Source organism: Coturnix japonica, chromosome 26 (assembly GCF_054131305.1).
Source record: "Coturnix japonica strain WE chromosome 26, WE-NBRP24, whole genome shotgun sequence".
Taxonomy (NCBI): Eukaryota; Metazoa; Chordata; class Aves; order Galliformes; family Phasianidae; genus Coturnix; species Coturnix japonica.
In genome coordinates this window covers 2,504,642-2,521,774 of record NC_140688.1, presented here as the reverse complement: position 1 = coordinate 2,521,774, position 17,133 = coordinate 2,504,642, and the positions used below count along the sequence as shown (strand labels likewise).

At 45.9% G+C, this 17,133-nt stretch overlaps 1 long non-coding RNA gene and 2 pseudogenes across 3 annotated transcripts in view; 1 reads left to right on the top strand and 2 right to left on the bottom strand.

The window, feature by feature from the left end:
* The window catches only part of LOC146756602 (uncharacterized), a 29,508-nt pseudogene extending 27,298 nt beyond the window's left edge, over positions 1 to 2,210 (top strand). Inside the window, exon 8 of the transcript XR_014937356.1 lies at positions 37 to 2,210. The product of XR_014937356.1 is annotated as an uncharacterized LOC146756602 (transcript). The remainder of the gene's footprint in view (positions 1 to 36) is intronic.
* The window catches only part of LOC146756597 (uncharacterized), a 210,935-nt pseudogene that overhangs the window by 145,210 nt on the left and 48,592 nt on the right, over positions 1 to 17,133 (bottom strand). The gene's annotated exons all lie outside the window — the stretch shown is intronic.
* LOC146756601 (uncharacterized) lies at positions 12,892 to 15,089 on the bottom strand. Its single transcript, XR_014937272.1, has 2 exons — positions 14,497 to 15,089; positions 12,892 to 13,566 (listed from the first exon to the last, which is right to left on the bottom strand). It is a non-coding gene; the product is annotated as an uncharacterized LOC146756601 (long non-coding RNA).

Below are 17,133 nucleotides of genomic sequence, written 5' to 3'. Positions count from 1 at the left end.
ACCGTGTGCTATTGCTGCATTTCCTCTGTCATCCAGCAGCTGATGGGATCAAAAATACAAAGGAGGTTCCGCAGAGAAATTGTGTAGCGGAAATGCAGCTGAATCGCATCTCTGTGGAAGAAATCAGAAGGGATGTCCAGGAAGTCCTGCAGCAAGGTCAGGGTGAGCACATCAAGAAGCCCCTGGGAAAGCATCTGGGAATGACACTGAGGAACCCAGTGGACTCCAACATAGGTCCAAAGCAGCCTGAGGAAACCAGGAGCAAGGATGTGTGCCAGATGAAAAAGCAGAATCCATGCACTGAGTGTGAGAAAAGCTTTAAACTGGATTCCAGCATCACTAGCCACCAGTGCACGCACTCAGCAAAGAGGCATTACGAGTTCTGTGATTCTGCAGAGAGCATGAAATGGAGACTCCACCCCACTGGCCAGCAGTGCATGTACACAGGAGAGAGAGCCTCTGAGTGCTCTGACTGTGGAAAGACTTTTACGGACAGTGTGAGCCTCACTTCCCACCAGTGTATCCACAGAAGAGGGAGACTGTACAAGTGCCTTGAGTGTGGGAAGAGCTTGAAAGGTATTTCTAAACTCAAAATACACCAACGTGTCCACACAGGAGAGCGACCGTATAAGTGCCTTGAGTGTGGGAAGAGCTTCAAAAACAGTTCCAGCCTCACCATCCACCATCGCATTCACACAGGAGAGAGATCGTATAAGTGCCTTGAGTGTGGGAAGAGCTTCAAAGGGAGAACCCACCTCACCATCCACCAGCGTGTCCACACAGGAGAGAGACCATATAAGTGCTCTGAGTGTGAGAAGAGCTTCATAAGCAGTTCTGATTTGAAGCTCCACCAGCGCATCCATACAGGAGAGAGACCCTATAAGTGCTCTGAGTGTGGGAAGAGCTTCATAAGCAGTTCTGATTTGAAGCTCCACCAGCGCATCCACACAGGAGAGAGACCATATAAATGTCCTGAGTGTGGGAAGAGCTTCAAAAGGCGTTCTGAATTGAAGATGCACCAGCGTGTCCACACAGGAGAGAGACCATATAAGTGCTCTGAGTGCGAGAAGAGCTTCATAAGCAGTTCTGATTTGAAGCTCCACCAGCGCATCCATACAGGAGAGAAACCCTATAAGTGTCCTGAGTGTGGGAAGAGCTTCAAAAGCAGCTCTGAACTGAAGGTGCACCAGCATGTCCACACAGGAGAGAGACCATATATGTGCTCTGAGTGTGAGAAGAGCTTCAAAAGGCATTCTGAATTGAAGATGCACCAGTGCATGCACACAGGAGAGCGACCCTATAAGTGTCCTGAGTGTGGGAAGAGCTTTAAAAGGTGTTCTGAGCTGACACTGCATCAGAGCATCCATCAGGAAAAAGAGACCCTGTGAGTGTCCTGAGTGTGGTAAGAGCTTCAAAGGGAGTTCTGAATTGAAGCTGCACCAGCATATGCACACAGGAGAGAGACCATAGCTTCTGTCAGACATTTTAGAACATTTTGGCCAGGCCTGCATGCAGGGAGATGCCTGGGAACTTGTCTTTTCTCTCCCTCAGAGAATCCCATCTGCTGTGTTACCAGAATGTCTGCACCAGTGAGCTGAAATGGCAGGAAGCCTTGAGTGTGAGAAGGGCTTTGTGCCTAGCAGAGAGCTCCTCACACTCCCAGAAGAACTTCATGCAAAGCTCAGTCCTCATTAAACATTGCAGTCCACAGGACAGGTAGCTACTAGGACTGCATCTCCTGCAGGAAGAGTTTCTCTCAGGGCTGGTGCCTCATTTCTCATGGGAAAACCCCCAGCAGGAGAGACCCTCAAAACGCTGGAGAGCCCGGGGATGAGGGAGACCAATGCTTCTCTCCATGCAGGAAGAGTTTGCAAAGGAGACGGCATCACCGACACCCTCTGCAGAAGGGACTTAACCCAGGAGCTTCAGATGGCCTTTCCTTGCTGCCCAAAGCACTTCTCTCACCATGCCCGCTTTCCACTTCTACTCTTCCCACCAGCTGCTTTTTGATGCTGTTTCCTAGTGGAGAAGTGGTTGTGTAGGGATCTGCTGTGTGTCTGTGTGCATGTGTTGCTCTCAGTCATTTCTGAGCGCACTGATGCATCCCAGAGAAGGGTCAGCAGAGCAGTAACGTGGCTCTTGGAGGTTTTCTGAGAATCTTCTGTAGTGGAAAGAGAAGGGGGTGAATAAAGTAGCTGAGTTGTTCTGGAGCTTTCTTCACTGTAGTCTTGTTTTTGCTCTTAAAATAAATGTCAGCATGTGGAATGAGGAGAGGGAAAGGTGCAAGCAGGGTTTCGTTTTGGTGCCCTCTCCAGCCCACTGCTTGCTTCTGGACAAGGCATTTCCTTTCTTAATAGGGGAGATGCTCCAGGCCCTTCACCATCTTCGTGGCCCTCCGCTGGACTCTCTCCAAGAGATCCCTGTCTTTTTTGTACTGGGGAGCCCAGAACTGGACACAATATTCCAGATGAGGCATTAATAGGGCAGAGTAGAGGGGGAGGATCACCTCCTTCGACCTGCTGGACACGCTCTTTTTAATGCACCCCAGGATGTCATTGGCCTTCTTGGCTACAAGGGCACACTGCTGGCTCATGGCCAATCTGTTGTCCACCAGGACGCCCAGGTCCCTCTTAGCAGAGCTCCTCTCCAGCAGCTCTTCCCCCAGCCTGTACCGGTGCATGTAATTATTCCTCCCTAGGTGCAAGATTCTACACTTGCTTTTGCTAAACCTCATCCGGTTTCTTACTGCCCAGCTCTCCAGCCTGTCCAGGTCTCGCTGAATGGCAGCACAGCCTTCAGGCATGTCAGCCAATCCTCCCAACTTCGTGTAATCAGCAAACTTGCTGAGGGTGGTCACTATCCCCTCATCAAGGTCGCTGATGATGTTTAACAAGACCAGACCCAGTACAGACCCCAGGGGGACGCTGCTAGTTATACGCCTCCAGCCAGACACCACACCGGCAATGACAACCCTCTGCACTCTGCCAGTCAGCCAATTCTCAACCCACTTCACTGTCCACTCATCTATCCCATACTTCCTCAGCTTTATAAGGATGTCATGGGGGACAGTATCAAAAGCCTTATTGAAATCAAGGTAGACTACATCTACCGCCCTCCCCCTGTCCACCCAGCTAGTGACATCTTCATAAAAGGCGACCAGGTTGGTCGAGCACGACCTCCCCTTGGTGAACCCATGCTGAGTACTCCTGATAGCCTCCATATCACCCAGTTGTCTGGAGATGGCATCTAGAACAAGCTGTTCCATCACCTTCCCTGGGACAGAGGTGAGGCTGACTTGCCTGTAATTACCTGGGTCTTCCTTCTTGCCCTTTTTGAAGACTGGAGTCTTTTTGCTTTTATAAACAAAGCTCTTCTTGTGGGTTGCTGAGCACTCTGAGGTTCTTTGAAGTCAATTGACTACAAACCTCCTGAGTGGCCCTCTGTATCTCATAGGACTGGCACTGCCAGATTTTCTCTTGTATCCTAGGCATAGCCAAAGGCCATGTAAAAGGTGACTGCTTTTTTCATCATGGCTTTATTAAAGCTAACAAATATTGGCACTAATGGATTTCTGTCACTGAATACCAGTGTAGTCTCCTCTGTTTACTGAAGGCTGTGCAAAAGCTCTTGGACAGACCTAAAGCTGAATACTGAACAGCAAAAGATCAGCTATGAGCACAGGTGTAAGAGGTGGTGGAAATCCATATTGTCATTTGGAGCTGCTAGGCATCCACAACGATGCAGGTGGGAATGGCAGCTGGTGAGTAATAAATGCAAAGAAGGACCCAATCAGCGTCTAACAAATACACTGCAGGAAGATAAAGGAAATCCGTTGAGGGTTTGTATCCTTATAGTGCATGAGGAACTACTTGGAAACAGGTTGGGAAAGCAGAGGGGCCAGGAGGTGACCATAGTGGCCTGATGAATGAAAGCAGCCTCAAATAGATTCATCAGACCACCTGTTGTTGGAGCCAGACTCATGCTGAGCCTGCAGTTGCACAAACCCACTGACTTGCAGCATCCAGGCTGTAGGTGCAGGAGAAATACCATGTACCATTGCCTGCTGGTGGGATGTGCATCTGGCTGCTTCCTTGCAGCTTCAGCTCTGCTCTGCAGCTCCCTGTGTCCATGAGGAAAGCATGTCTTTGCTCAGGGGTGCTGTTTGTATGAAGAAGAGCAACTTATGAACTCCTTCTCTTATGTGAGTATAACCTTTCTCCCCTGCAGTCGGAGGGGATTTGCACCAAGAGCCAGGGGAGAGCAGACTTCCTTGTGCACAGCATAGCCAGGACAAAAGAAATTGTGCTACAGACTGTCAGTTCAGACTGTGTGTTTAGGAAAAGTCACTAATTTTGTGTCTTTCCCTCTGGAGTTTAATACAGGGAAAACCCACTCAGCTGCTCTTCCTGCTGGAGTTGTGTCACGGTTTGAACTAAAAATCCACCTGCGTCCGTGACAGGGGCCGTGGGCCCCGGAGGGGCCCTGGGCCGAAAGGAAAAAGTTAATTAGGAAAAGAAAACAGCGGCAACGATCTAAGGAGGCACACTTATTTACTAAATACTATATCGAAATACCGGATAACACAATATAATACAATATAATTGAAAATTGAAAATTGGGCTAACGAATCAAGCAAAATAGGAGAGAGAATGAGTCCCGTAACCGAGAGGCCTACTGTGAAATTTAGGCGAGACGGTGAAGGCTCCCACACACTCCCCTGAACGCCAGAACTCGAAAGACGTCAGTCTGTTCTGCGACAGAGTTAATATAGAGTCCAGGTCCCGTGACCCATCGTGTTGTTCCCTGGGAGATGTAGTCTTCTTCTGTAAGTTGCAGATTCAGTAAAATTATTCATGCTTTATATGATGTTATGATGTGGAATACTGATAGCAAAAATTACAAAATTATTAAACCATGACATTCCACCCCTTATTCTACATCATTACATTATGTTTATACATACATACACACTCATATGTATAATTGTGAATAATCAGCAACCTTATTTTCCTCAACAATTTATATTTATTCCATACAAATCCCTAAGTTGAGAACAAAACTCTATAACCTAACCTACTATTTATTAATTTTGAGAAAATGGCAAAACTGCCAGAAAAGGAAAACACGTCAGCGGTAGAGGGGAAAGGCAGTGCTAGTAGGGCGTCCCCCACATCAAGGTGCACTCATCCCTTCCCAGCCACCACAGCAGATTCCCTTTTGACTTATACTTCTTTCCATGTGTGCTCTACACATGCATGGCCAGTGCAGGATATAGAGTCCAGATGGAAAACTTGCTTACAGAATGCCTAATTGAACTATTCTGTACCTACTAATTGAAATATTTTCTGAGACTCTACCTATATATCTACAGGAAAAATCATTGGCTGCACTCCCCCAACATCAAATTCCCTTGTGGTACACATTGGACATTCCCATTTTTGTCCATCACCCACCACGTGCACCCAGGTCCCTGGGCAAAGACAGTACCCCGGAGAGGTTTGCCCTTTCCAGACGCTGGAAGGACCCAAACTGTTTTTCCCAACACACTTTTTATGTGTACTACAGGAACCTTATCTCCCTCCACGGTACGTAGGGAGCTGGATTGGTTAGGACCATTACGATTACTAGATCCTCGAGTGTTGACCAACCAGGTGGCTTCTGCTAAATGGTTCTCCCAGTTTTTGTACGTTCCACCACCCATTGCTTTCAACATAGTTTTCAACAACCCATTGAATCATTCAATCTTACCAGAAGCTGGTGCATGATAGGGAATATGGTAAATCCACTCAATGCCATGATTTTTGGCCCAAGTGGTTACAAGAGAATTTTTGAAATGAGTCCCATTATCTGATTCAATTCTTTCCGGAGTGCCATGCCGCCACAGGATTTGCTTTTCCAACCCTAATATGGTGCTTCGGGCGGTAGCATGGGGTACTGCGTATGTTTCAAGCCACCCAGTGGTTGCTTCCACCATGGTGAGTACATAACGCTTACCATTGCGAGATCGTGGCAAGGTGATATAATCAACCTGCCATGCCTCTCCATATTTATACTTTTGCCATCGCCCTTCCCCCCAAAAAGGTTTCATCCTCTTGGCTTGTTTAATTATGGCGCATGTTTCACAGTCATGAATAACTTGAGCAATAGCGTCCATAGTTAAGTCCACCCCTCGGTCTCTGGCCCACTTGTATGTCGCATCCCTTCCTTGATGACCTGAAGTCTCGTGGGCCCACCGAGCTAGGAATAATTCACCCTTGTTCTGCCAGTCCAAGTCTATTTGAGCCACCTCAATTTTGGCAGCTTGATCAACCTGATGGTTATTTTTATGTTCTTCAGTAGCCTTACTTTTAGGCACATGAGCATCTACATGGCGCACCTTTACAACAATGTTCCTTATTCGGGCAGCAATGTCTTTCCACAGTTCAGCAGCCCAAACAGGTTTACCCTTTCGTTGCCAATTATCATCTTCCCACTGTTGCAACCACCCCCATAAGGCATTTGCCACCATCCATGAATCAGTATAAAGATGAAGCATTGGCCACCTCTCCCGTTCAGCTACATCTAAAGCCAGCTGAACAGCCTTTACCTCTGCGAATTGACTTGATTCTCCTTTACCTTCAGTGGCCTCTGCAACTTGTCGTGTGGGGCTCCATACAGCAGCTTTCCATCTGCGATGCTTCCCTACAATACGACATGATCCATCTGTGAATAGGGCAAATTTCTTTTCGTTTTCTGGTAGCTCATTGTATGGTGGTGCCTCTTTAGCACGTGATACCTCTTCTGTAGGTGGTTTTTCAATTTTTTTACTCTCAGGCCAGTCCATGATCACTTCTAGAATTCCAGGACGGCTGAGTTTTCCCATTCGAGCTCGTTGAGTAATTAATGAAATCCACTTACTCCAAGTGGCATCAGTAGCATGATGGGTGGAGGGAACCTGTCCTTTAAACATCCAGTTTATTACTGGCAAGCGAGGTGCTAGAAGAAGCTGAACCTCTGTCCCAACTACTTCAGAAGCAGCCCGAACCCCCTCATACACGGCTAAGATCTCCTTCTCAGTCGGAGTGTAGCGCTCCTCAGACCCTTTATATGCTCGACTCCAGAATCCCAGGGGTCGGCCTCGGGTCTCTCCTGAGGCTCTTTGCCACAAACTCCAAGTGGGACCTTTCTCTCCAGCAGCAGTATAGAGGATGTTCTTTACATCCTGTCCCGTCCGTACTGGCCCCAAGGCCACGGCACGGGCTATCTCTTGTTTTACCTGCTCAAAAGCCTGCTGCTGCTCAGGACCCCATGAGAAATTATTCTTCTTCCGTGTTACCTGATAGAGAGGGCTCACTATGTGGCTGTAGTTTGGGACATGCATTCTCCAAAAGCCCACTACTCCCAGAAAAGATTGGGTCTCTGTTTTGTTGGTGGGTGGAGACATAGCAGTGATTTTGTCAATCACATCTGCTGGGATGTGACGACGTCCATCTTGCCATTTTATACCTAAGAACTGGATTTCCTGGGCAGGCCCCTTCACCTTGCTGCTCTTAATGGCAAAACCAGCTTGCAAAAGAATTTGGATTATCTGTTTTCCTTTCTGGAAAACCTCTGCTGCTGTATGGCCCCACACTACAATGTCATCAATATACTGCAAGTGCTCAGGAGCATTACCCTGTTCCAAGACAGCTTGGATCAATCCATGGCAAATTGTTGGGCTGTGCTTCCACCCCTGAGGTAAACGGTTCCAGGTATACTGAATACCTCTCCAGGTAAAAGCAAACTGTGGCCTACATTTTGCAGCCAATGGGATGGAAAAGAAGGCATTAGCAATGTCAATGGTGGCATACCACCTAGCTTCTTTTGACTCCAATTCATACTGGAGTTCTAGCATGTCTGGTACAGCAGCACTTAATGGAGGTGTGACTTCATTCAGGCCACGGTAATCTACCGTCAGCCTCCATTCCCCACTGGTTTTACGCACTGGCCATATGGGGCTGTTAAAAGGCGAGTGAGTTTTGCTAATCACTCCCTGATTTTCTAATTGGCGAATTAGCTTGTGAATGGGGAGCAATGAGTCCCTATTGGTGCGGTACTGCCGTCTGTGCACCACTTTGGTGGCAATTGGTACCACTTGGTCTTTTACCTGGAGCAACCCCACAGCAGAAGGATCATCTGACAGACCAGGTAAAGTTGACAGCTGCTTAACACCGTTTGTGTTAACAGCAGCTATCCCAAAGGCCCATCGATACCCCTTGGGATCCTTAAAATGTCCCATCCTAAGGTAATCGATTCCCAGTATACATGGAGCCTCTGGACCAGTCACAATAGGGTGTTTTTGCCAGTTTTTACCAGTGAGGCTTATTTCGGCCTCCAACATAGTCAATTCTTGAGAACCCCCAGTCACTCCATGGATATATATTGGTTGTGTCCCTTGGTGACTTGAGGGCATTAGGGTGCACTGTGCACCAGTGTCCACCAAGGCTTTATATTTCTGTGGTTGAGATGTGCCAGGCCACTTAATCCACACAGTCCAGTATACTCTGTTGTCCCTTTCCCCCCCCTGGCTGGGGGCAGGGCCCCTCTATTGTTTACCTCGGTGGCTTGCAGCAACTGGAACTTTCCCCCTTTTGGAAGAGTTCGCCTTGGTGGTTGTTTTGTACTGTAATTCTTTCACTCGTGCCTGAAGTGCAGAAGTGGATGAATTATACCACCTCTTTATATCCTCCCCATGATTACTCAAGAAATACAACAAAGCAAAACGTATGGTCTTATCGTTGTCATTTGCTTGAATATGAGGACCTCTCTTTTTTATGGTTGAGATTTTCGATGATACGGGTTGAGAGGAACTCATGTTGTTTAGCTTTTTCAATAGGCGATCGTGGGAATCCTGGTCCCCATCATCTGGTACCACCATGGATCCATCTACATCAGGCATGTTAGTCAACATGTCAATAATTTCATTTTGTGTTCCCTCCATTCTGTTTAACCTTTCAGCTATTTTGACAATGGCTGAAGTATAACGATTAACTTCTGTAGTGCTTATAAATAATTCAAGCTCCTGAAGTTTAGCAATTAGTTCATTAACAAGGGGTTTCCTTTCCCCTTGGCCATATACTAATGCAAGTGCACTGGCATGCTTTTCTGGAGCAGCCCTTGTAAAGTCACGCCACATTTGTCGTGGTACACGGACTATCTCAGGATCATGTAATTGGTTCGGGTCATTGCGGTTGAAGTGGGAGCTGTATAGCATTTCCACCAGAGCACTTTCTCTCAAAGTTTGGATGCCTTTCTCTATATCAGTCCATTTCCTTTTCTCAGGCTCCAAGTCCCGTTTAAAGGGGAATCTATCTCTTACCGCTATCAACATCCGCTTCCAGAGGGTGTAGGACTGATCTTGGCATGTGCCAATACCTCTGTCCACACGTGCATCTCTGGAAATGCTACCCAGTTGGCGAGCTTCATTGCCATCAAGCCACACACTGCTGGCACCATTGTCCCAGCATCGAAGTAACCAAGTGACCATATGTTCTTTTGGTTGACGTGTGTAATCCTTTCTTAGATCCCGAATTTCACTCAGTTTTAAAGATCTATCAATAATGGTCGTAATACTTTGCTCACCTTTTGCTCTATCAAGAGTCCCAGGTGTTGATGGTGGTAACTGTGTTGATGAGGCTGCCCCATCTATAAGTTTGGACTCGAGAAATTCTCGTAAAGAAAATCTAACTTTTGGCTCCTCTTCATCTGACTCTGACTCTTGTATTATTTCCTCTAGGTAACCCTCCTTCTTTTTCCTCTCTCCTAACTTCCTCTGCTCCTCTATCATCTTCTGCTCCTCTATCATCTTCTTATACCCCTCTAACATCCTCTGCTCCTCCAACTTCTTCTGGTCTCCTGAGTCCCCCTGCTCTCCTGAGTCCCCCTGCTCTCCTGAGTCCTGCTCTCCTAACTCCCTTCGCTCTTCTAACTCCTTCTGCATTTTCTCTAACTGAGTTGAAAATTGTTTTACTTTTCGCCCTCTTACAGGGGCAACCAACATTGTATCTGGTGCCCCTGGTAGTTGGTCAAGGTGTGGTACATACGGTTCAGACTTGGGGATGTTCCCCTTGGACTGGAGGGTGCATAGCTTGGATCGGAGGAGATCGCGCTCGAACTCCAGGGTGTCGAACTCAGCCCTGAGGGCGTTGTACTTGGACTGAATTGTGTCGAACCCGGACTCGAGCGCGTCGTGTTTGAACTGGAGAGTGTTGCGCTCAGATTGGACGGCATCGTACATGGTCTGGAGGTTGTTACGATCGATCTTGATAGCATCGAACTGAACCTTGAGGTCGCTGTACATGGACCGGAGGACATCTCGCTCAGATCGGAGGGTGTTACATTCGGACTGAAGGATGTTGTGCTCAGACTGGAGGGTGTTGTAATCAGTCTGGAGGGTGTCACGCTCCGACGGGAGAATGTCGCGCTCAGACTGGGGGCAGCTATTCTCAGTCTGGAGGGCGTTGTGCTCGGACCGGAGAGCGTTGTGCTCGGACTGGAGAGCGTTGTGCTCGGACTGGAGAGCGTTGTGCTTGGACCGGAGAGCGTTGTGCTCGGACTGGAGAGCGTTGTGCTCGGACTGGAGAGCGTTGTGCTTGGACCGGAGAGCGTTGTGCTCGGACTGGAGAGCGTTGTGCTCGGACTGGAGAGTGTCGTGCTTGGACCGGAGAGCGTTGTGCTCGGACTGGAGAGTGTCGTGCTCGGACCGGAGAGCGTTGTGCTCGGACTGGAGGGTGCCGTGCCCGGACTGGAGAGCGTTGTGCTCGGACTGAAGAGTGTTGAGTTTGGATTGCAGGGATTCTTTCTCATACCAATATGTGTCTCGTTGATGTAGGAGGTCTTCTCTCTCAGCTCTGAGACTCTCTTTCTCATACCAGAATGAGTCTCGTTGTTGTAGGAGGTTATTTCTCTCATCAAGGAGACTCTCATTCTCAGCCCTGAGACTCCCTCTCTCAGCATCAAAAACTTCCCTCTCAGAAATGGTATTAAATAAGGCCCGATAAGCATTAGCTAGGCCCCAAGTCATTTGTGCCTCCTGAGATCTGCCTGAGCCACAACATTCCTGTCTCAAATATGCGGTCAAACTCTTGGGATTCTTTAAGTGTTCAGGAGTAAAGCTCCATGACACTAAAGATGTCTGTCTTCTAAAAGTCTCTCCAAAGTCTCTCCACACTCCCTGCCACTCAGTATTCTCTAATTCTAGGGAAGACTTCCTCCTGAGGTTATAAATCCAGATACTGAGTGAGATCACTACAATAACCAACAGTAAATTCAGGGAGATTAATAAGATTGACAGTGTGGTCCACTGGGACAACTGGTCAGTCGAAGACTGCTTAAAGGATGCAAAGAAAAAAGGAAGAGCACGCTCAAAAACCACCATTTCCGTACTATTAGTTGCATTAGTTGCATTAGTTGCATTAGTTGCTCCCTCTGGAGCTGCATGCAGATACCAAGTAAGCGTTGATAACCATGCTTTCAAATCATTATACATGTTTACAATTCCATAGGAAAAAGTGGCTAGCTTAAACATGCTCCAATATGTTTGGAGCATCACAAAAGAGGAACTAATGAAATGCAGTCCCTGGTAGAACAAACTTACTAGAGGGAACATTTTTTTTTTTTTTTTTTTTTTTTTTTTTCTTCAATAGAGAGAAAAAAAACTAAAAGAAAACAAAGCTCAGCAGTGTTTATAAAATATACCGGAGTATTGGCAGTCCGCCTGGACTTTCAAGGTCAAGCTCGCAGGCGCAGAATCGCAAACCTAAGATAGCTCCTTAACAAAGAAAAACAACTTGTAGCTCTGTTAAAAGCTAAAAGAGCAACAGAAGAAAACACAGAAAAACAGCAACTCAATATGCCCGCATTCTCCACCAAAAATCTGTCACGGTTTGAACTAAAAATCCACCTGCGTCCGTGACAGGGGCCGTGGGCCCCGGAGGGGCCCTGGGCCGAAAGGAAAAAGTTAATTAGGAAAAGAAAACAGCGGCAACGATCTAAGGAGGCACACTTATTTACTAAATACTATATCGAAATACCGGATAACACAATATAATACAATATAATTGAAAATTGAAAATTGGGCTAACGAATCAAGCAAAATAGGAGAGAGAATGAGTCCCGTAACCGAGAGGCCTACTGTGAAATTTAGGCGAGACGGTGAAGGCTCCCACACACTCCCCTGAACGCCAGAACTCGAAAGACGTCAGTCTGTTCTGCGACAGAGTTAATATAGAGTCCAGGTCCCGTGACCCATCGTGTTGTTCCCTGGGAGATGTAGTCTTCTTCTGTAAGTTGCAGATTCAGTAAAATTATTCATGCTTTATATGATGTTATGATGTGGAATACTGATAGCAAAAATTACAAAATTATTAAACCATGACAAGTTGCTGGCTTTCCCCATCCGACAAAGTGATCCCTGTGGTCACTGCAGAGGGAGGCAGAAAAGAATGGATGGCACCACAAGCTCATTATAAAAATGTGGGGAACCAGAGTTAATGAATCTTGGATGAGCCCCTGATCAGCCTGGCCCTGGGTGTGGCAATGGAGGGAGCTGGTCCAGGAGGATCTGATTAAAATCTCATAGCAATGACAGTCCCTAGAATGCAGGAGGCTGTGATGTGTCTATCTGTGCTTGCATCTGGTAGGGGCCACTGATGTAGAGCTGGGATCTCTCTGGATTAGATCAGTAGGATTTCTACCAGGACAGATATTATAGGGATTTACATGTTCCCTGACCTGGCAGCTTGCCCTAATGAAACACTGATTATGCAACAGCAATCTAACTTAAGCTCTAGCCAAAAAAATCCTCTGTGCTGAGAGATGGTGAGAGTACTCTCTCTGCAATGGCAAGGATTTGAAATTGTGCAGTGCATTAAGTTTGCAGATAATGAAACAATCAGGCTGTTTATTGTTGGTGCATGAAAAACAAAACTGGAAAAACTACAATTAGTGCCTGCCCTGAGATTCTCCTAGTTGTATGGCCAGATTAATGGATGAAAGTGTTTCCTTTGTGTGTATGGGAGATTAGTTCTGCTTGTCTCTCATTTCATGGCCAGTGGAGCTAAGGATAGCTCAAGGTGTCTGATATATAGCAGAATCAGAACTGAACCCCGGTGTCCTGCTGCCACATCCAGGAGCTGTGAACCCTCCTTTGCTGTCCAGCAGACCCCCAGTGCTGGGCATCCCTGAGAGCTGGCTGCGAGGGATGGAGGAGTTGCAGGATTCCTGCGTTTCTTGCTACCAGCTGCCTCTTCCTGAAGGAGAAACAAGTAAACAGTGAGTACAAGCAGCTGAGCGTGGAAAGGGATAGAAGATGGTATGGGACTTACCACTTTGTCAGTGTGAAAAGGGCTGTTCCCAAGGCAGTATATGTCCCAGAGGCTGGAATGGACTACAGATGGCTGAGATGCTGCATGCAATTGTTTTTCAATCTTTGCTGTGATAACGCTAAAGGCAGGGCAGCTTGATGAATAGACTGCTGAGCTGGCACCTGTGAGCTTTCAGTGGAGTCTGCCTTCATCAGGACATTTTTTCCCCCTCTTTTGCCCATCTCTGAAGAGGAAATAGTGTCATCTGCACAGTGAAACATCCTGAGACCTACAGCACTAAGAACCTGCTACCAGTACCACCAGGGAGAAAATGTTTGCCAAGCAGCCATCAAGTGCTTTTTCAAAGTTCTGCCACACCACATCCATCTTTCTTCCAGCTGCAGAGACCTCCCACCTTCTCACTCCATGAAGGGGATGGAAGATCCAGCCCCAGGCAAGTGGATGGGGTTAACCTGTGGATTCTTCTAGTGCCAGGTTTTAATCAAAGAGCTGGAGTTATGCCAGAGCCAGTCAGCTGTGGTGGTGGGTGTGTGAGAGTCTAGCACATCTTGATTATTAGGGGCATTAAGAAAGCCATTCAGAATTTAGCGATCTCAAACAGCACTAAGTAGGGTGTTAGAAGATGAGCTAATGTTCCCTTTAATACCCATCTTGGTTCTCCTTTTCTTAATTTCTTTTTATTTTCTTCTTCTTTTTTTTTTTCTTTTTTTTTTTTTTTTTTTTTTTTCCTCAGACTTTACAAACCTGTATGAACAATAAAACTAGGTATTGTTTTAATAAGGGACTGCCTCTAAGACACGAGTTGCATTCTTAAAATGCTTTAAATGGCTATGGAGGGAGATGAAGGCCAAGCAGGAAGGACAGAGAATACAAATGTCCCAGGGATTGGACATGTGCTTGTGGGTCAGCATTGCCTGGAGCACCTCAGTGTCCATTTCCTCTGTCTTCAACCTACACAAACTGGTGCAGCTGGTCAGCTGGGAGTCAGGGCACAGTGCCTGACCTCGCAGTATCAAATACAACTTGGAATCTCAAGGGGGAAATAGTTGGAAAGGAATTCAAGAGGTCACTTAGGCTCTCTCTGTACTGACAACCTGAATAGTTAAATTATTCCTGGTTTTCAAAGTAATGTATATCCTTCCTTGGCACTCACTGTTAATCAGTGCTTGGTTACAAAAGACTGCAAGTCTTGTTCTGGAGCCAGCTTCCAATTTTTGCAGTGATTCTGTGATGTTCCCATCCTGAGAGCCTAGAAATGAGTTTACATTTATGGTTGTATTTGTTTGCACTGGGTTTTCTTCATTCTGTGTTTTGCTGAACATTTCCCCTAAGTGAAGATAAATATCCTAATTTTTATGTGCTGTAACAGTCTCTTTAAAAGTCCTTTGAAAGGGAAAGCCCTTTCCTGATGTGTTTCCCCTCCCTCCAGTCTTGTAACAGAAGCCACAAGCATTTCCAAACAAAGCTTTTTACAATTCTCTTTCTATCTTTTCATCTCTATTTCATTATATGGCCTATAGCGCTCATTCCTCCTTTCTGCTTGTTGAGTAAGTAGTGAATAAATCACTATTTATTGGCGACCAAAGGACTGCTGCTGTGAAGTGAAACATTAACAGGGTGAGAGAGAGCCAGGACTGCTCAACAAGGTTCATCTTCAAGCACTACATAGCTGTGCTCATCTGGGGCACCCAGAGCAGAAGGAATGGCAGAGAAGGACCGTGAGCTGCAAACTGCAAAGGAAGCCCAAGCTGGTGAGAGAATTTCTTAAAACTCCTTTTGCTAAACTGAAGGCAAAAAGGCACCAGGAGTGATGAGAAGTTTCCCTGATGTGCACAGGCTGACTAGTGACCCGCTAACAGGCACTTAAAGACAGTTTAGGTGCTTGATATTGTTAGTGTTGTTGACTGACATACCTTTACAAGTTTGAGTCCCTAAGGACTAGTGAGTAGAACAGGGAGGCAGGACTGAAGACTTGTGGCATATTTTCTTGGTTGATCAAGTGAAACATTTGTGTTTATTTTTTTAAATTACTCTGGGATGAGTCTGCAGGTGACTGGGAGCCAGTCTTGGTCTGTCTAAATAAGTTAAGCTGTGATCTTTTCTATAATGGAAGAACTGGAGAAAGGAATCTGGAGAGATCATCTTGTCCATCTGAAGACAGACCACAGCCTGAAGTGTTCCTGGCACAGCTGTAACTTTTTCTTAGGAAAAGAGGAGAGAAACAAAGATATGGTGAAAATACTATTAAAGGATGACCAGTGTGTGTGAATTCAAAATGAGACTCATTAGAAAGAGACCAGTGTGGCTGAGCTGAAAATCAAGAAGGAATTGAACAAGATGAATGCAGACATAAATGAATTGATCAGCTGAGTATAAACAGATTAATGTGTACAGCATTGCAGGATAAAGTACTGAGGATCTAAGAATTGTAAATGCAAAAGGAAAATGCAGATTGTCCTCCTGTGGATTTAGGGATCTGAAAAATGTAGAAGATTGACTCGAAGTTGTAAACTAATATATTCATGGAAACTTACAGCTATGCAAGGCATCTGGTAGCCATGTTTTACATTGAAGCGTGGATCATCTTACAGGTTGTCCGCTTGCAGGAAGAACAATGCAGAAAAAATCTTACATAAAGCAAAGCAGTCCTTGCTTGCCAGTTGAAGTTGTTTAGAACAGGCTTTTCATGGAAATTCAGAAGAGTGAACATCAGAGGGGCACCTGATTCATCTGCCAGCTCTGGAACAGGGCCTGACATATTCAGCCAGTCCCTAAGATGATCTTAAATATCCAACATCAAGGACTGCCTCAACTGCACCACCTTTCTGCCAGTGCTCCCACATCCTTGCAAGAGGGAAATTTGGACAAAAGAGGCCCCAGATCTTTACTGAAGTCAGTTATTTTCCTCATCTTATTAATGAAGGTAGAGAATAGTTGATCTCTGTGTCATTTTTCCTGGGGGTAGCATTTGGCAGCCATTCCTGAATTTCATCTTATTCATTCCAGAGCCACAAGATGTTATCTCCCACATAAAAATTTTGAGTTAATGCCCTATTCTCCATCCCAGTTTTGGGCACAAGTGCAAGCAGCCTGCTGGCTGTGCTTTTGTTCTCTTTGCTCATGGAGAAGTTGGGAACCTGCATGTTTTCTACCTTCCCAGTTTGGTGAGAAAGTATTGTGAGAGGGATTTCCTGTTTGCCCACTGGATGGATATTTCACATGAAGCCTCACTTGCCTTTTTAAAGATAATGGTGAAGCTTGTGCTACCTCTGACTCTTACAAGGAAGTTGGTTCAAAAACAATATCCACACCTTGAAGTGAATTTGATCAGGCTGTAGCAATTTGAGCACAACTGAAGCATCTGAATATTGTATATTGTGGCTTCTTCTTTCTTTTGTTGAAGACATACAAAAAGAACACAACTTCCCTGGCTTCTCTCGATCAGCCTTTGTTTGCTCGTTTTCTAGTTTCAATAAGACTTTCATACTCTTTCTCCAGTATTTACAGCATTTCTAACACCTAGCTATAATTCATTTTGTGCCTTAGCTTTTCAGCCTCTATTGCTCCATACTCGATCTGTTTGTTTGTACTCATCTTCAGAAGTGTCACCTTATTTCCATTTGTGGTACAATTCCTTTCCAATTCTCATCCCAGCCACACAGGTCTCCTATCAAGTTCTATTCAACTTGCATCTGAGTTGCTTGCACATATATTCTCCTTAACTCATTCTCACTGTTTGCTTTGACTTATTATTTATTACTACACATTTTTATTCTTTTTTCCCCCTTTC